The 3,525-nt window shown below is 51.7% G+C and overlaps 1 protein-coding gene across 6 annotated transcripts in view; it reads right to left on the bottom strand.

Annotated features, from left to right (window-relative positions):
• Positions 1-3,525, bottom strand: part of GDAP1L1 (ganglioside induced differentiation associated protein 1 like 1) — a 21,668-nt gene that overhangs the window by 3,195 nt on the left and 14,948 nt on the right. The window lies entirely within an intron of this gene.

The following is a 3,525-nucleotide window of genomic DNA, read 5'->3' as shown; positions in this document are numbered from 1 at the left end:
CACTCTTTCTTTAATACAATCAAAAGAATTAAAAAGAGAATAATTCTCATCATGTGGTTTTATATTATTTATCGCCATGGTCACGTGACATCTAAAATTAGCCTGTGTATTTAGGAAACACTAGACTTGAAATTCTGGAGCCCCTTTGGTCTCCTTCATCACTGCTTTGCTCAAAAACCTGAAATTCTCCCCACTGACTACACATTAATGTCCAGATTCCTCTGCGTGGCTTTTAAGCCCTTTCAGTAGTTGGATGAGCGCCAATGTATTGGGTTGGCCAAAAAGTTCGTTTGCTTTTTTCTAGAACATCTTACGAAAAACCCAAACGAACTTTTTGGCCAACCCAGTACTTCTCTGATCTTCACTTCTCACAAATTGCCCACTTGCCCACTGTTCCCCTCAAGCAAGCCACGCCCATTTTGGCCTCGGGGCCGTTGCCCCTGCTGCACCCCATGCCTGGAATGCTCTCCCCGTCCTCTCCACTTCCGGTGAGGTCTGCTTTCTTGGGAAGCTTGCTTCTGCCCTTTTGTAGAGGTGTTCCTTTCAGCTCAGAAATACCATGAGTCTAATACCCTTCATCCTCACAGCCTGAGCCTCCCCCTTTCACTCTGTGTCCTCATGTTCATTCATTCATCCAACAAATGTTTATCTGGTAGTATGTGCTGTGCATGAAGACACGACGAGACACAAATGTCTTCCCTCCAGAGGCTCACGGTCTCAGGGGAGGAGGAGCTAAAGTGTAATGAAGGCTCTGATCAGAAGTTTGTTCTTGAATATGGAATCTTCCAGATGCCCGTTAGACTTCTGAGGGGAGATGATGTGTCTGCAGTTAGAGGTACAGGTGCACAGCATCATCAAGGGCGTGAGTGGAGACAGAGCTGAGAACAGAACCAAGGACTGAGCTTCGGGGCCTCAAGATTTAGAAATTGGGCAACAAGAAGCAACCAGCGAAGGAGCGTGCGAAGGAGTAGCCGGTGAGGTGGGAGACGACCCAGGTGAGTGTGGCGTCCCAGAAGCCAAGATAAGAAAGTGTTCCAAGGACAGAGTGCTCAGCTGGCTTCAGACGCTGCCGGCAAGTCACAGAAAAGGGGCTGAGAATTGGCGATTGCGTTTGGCGACTGGTGACCTTGACAAGAACAGTGGGAGTAGATGCTGGCGATGAAAGCCTGGTTGGGAGGGAGTCCAAGAAAGGGAGAAGAGGAATCAGACGGTGAGCAAAGGTCACCCTTTCAAGGAGCTTGGCTGCTATGGGAAGGATACGCCGGTAATGTGAGACGGGTCAAGAGTGTTTTGGGGGACTTCCCTGGTGGCGCAGTGGTTAAGAATCCGCCTGCCAATGCAGGGGACACGAGTTCAAGCCCCGGTCCAGGAAGATCCCACATGCCGCGGAGCAGCTAAGCCCGTGCGCCACAACTACTGAGCCTGCGCGCCTAGAGCCTGTGAGCCACAACTACTGAGCCCGCGCTCTGCAGCAAGAGAAGCCACCGCAATGAGAAGCCCGCGCACCGCAACGAAGAGTAGCCCCCGCTCGCCACAACTAGAGAAAGCCCGTGCGCAGCAACGAAGACCCAACACAGCCAAAAATGAAAAGATAAATTAATTAATTATTTTTTAAAAAGAGTGCCTTTGTAAGTTGGGAAGAGAAAAACAGCACGTTGATGGGAATGATCGAGCCGAGAGGAGGTGATGCTACAGGAGAGAGTGGAGAGAATTATTGATGTGGTGTCCTTGAAGGGATGAGCGTGGGTGGCATCGAGTACACAAGGGAAGGGACTAGGCTTAGCTAGTACAAGAACAGTTTATCCTTGGTAACAAGAGGGAGTACAGGGCACCGCCTCTCAACAAATCTAAGCTGCTGTCAAATGTGAGACATGAGTACTTCATCGTACATATGTATGTATCTCCACTGACACGTAGGCCTCTTTCAATGGGTACATTTTTATTTGGGTCTGTGTGTGGACCTATGCGTCTGCGTCCTGCGTGGTGTGTATGTTTACCCATGTGAATGCCTGCTCAAATCCATGAAGCTGGTTGTGTATTAGCATGTAGACAGCTGCACACACGGGCATCTGTGTCCATGCAGTGGGGGGATTACCACATGCATAAGTGAAGTGTATGCCCACGTGCACTTGGTGGTTGCCTGCAGACAGATGTTCATGAGTGTGTAAGCGTGCATCACTATTTAAGTATGTCCATTCCTGTGTTTCTGTTTGTAGGCAAATACTGCTAGCCATGACTGCATAATGTCCATGGGCACGGGTAGCTAGCTATCTGGCATGTCACCAGAAGGTCTTCGGTCTCCCCTGCTCCTGCAACTGTGGGTTCCCTTTGCCAAGTCGCAGCCCTGGATGAACCCTGTCTTGTGCCTTCTCCAAGTCTGCCAGCTGAGTGTGCTGGAGACAGTTACCCTTACCAGTTACACTTTAAATCCTGACCACAAAGCCCGGGAGGGCCGGCGGCCCTGCCCGGGTCCTGTAGCAGTCCTGTAGCGGCTCTGGGGGATGCTCGCTTCACCACCCACTGCGGAGAGACGCACATCTTTCATCTTCTCTCCTCACACCCGGCGGTTTTCTCTGTTGATGACGTCACCTCATGCTTCATTCAGAAAACAGGAACCTTCAGACATGAAAGCCCTTACCCCCCACCATGAAACCCACAACACCAGGCCCCTGCATTTACCACCTGCTGACACAAGGGAGGGTGTGAGCCACCTACGCTCAAGGTCAGGCCCTGTGTGGCCCTCTGCACCCACCCAACGCTGCACATGCTCCCTTTCCCTTTCTAGAGCCACTCTCCCCCCCTCCCCATGCTGCTCTGCGCCCCCCAGGAGGCCAACTTGACGGATGCACTGATGGGACTCCGTGCCCTCTGGCTCCAGGGGTGTTTGGCCAATGGGGAGCAGAGGTGGGAGATAGGATGGTGGGCGAGGGTGAGGTCAGAGTGTTCCCTCAGTTTTTTCTCTGCAGGTTGCCACGGGCTGGCTGTGTTGGTTTGCTTATTTGTTTGTTTTTGGCCACACCAGGCAGCAGGCAGGATCTTAGTTCCCCGACCAGGGATCGAACCCAGAAAGTCACAGCTCCTGTCAGGTGGCCCTCTTTGTCCTGGTTCCTGAAACTGCCCCCATCGCTCACAACCCCAGCTCCAGGTACTGCACTTTTCCTTGTGGTTTCCCTGTGTCCCGCCCACACATCTGTAAACAGTCCCTTTATGAAGGCCTCTTTGATTTACCCAATTTGAGGGTGCCCTGTGTGTCCCCTAGGGACCCTGCCTGAAGCACACCCTCTCAATCCTCATTGGTCCTGCATCACTGATTTCTCCTTTCCACTGAGGCATTTCTACCGGCCTGAAGACACGCTGTTGTATCTCCTATCTTGAAAACATTCCTCCCTTTGCCCCACAGCCTTCTTCAGGCACTACCCCATTTCTCTATTCCCTCTACAGCGAAACTTCTCAAAAGGGTTGTCTACACTAGCCATCTGCACGCCTCACCTCCCGTTCACTCTTCAGCCGTTGCCCTCACATTCC

The sequence above is a fragment of the Lipotes vexillifer genome, unplaced genomic scaffold, assembly GCF_000442215.2.
Source record: "Lipotes vexillifer unplaced genomic scaffold, Lipotes_vexillifer_v1.1 scaffold53, whole genome shotgun sequence".
In the NCBI taxonomy this organism is placed as follows: Eukaryota; Metazoa; Chordata; class Mammalia; order Artiodactyla; family Lipotidae; genus Lipotes; species Lipotes vexillifer.
The sequence above is the reverse complement of the archived record's forward strand: the minus strand, read 5'-3'. Positions and strand labels throughout refer to the sequence as shown.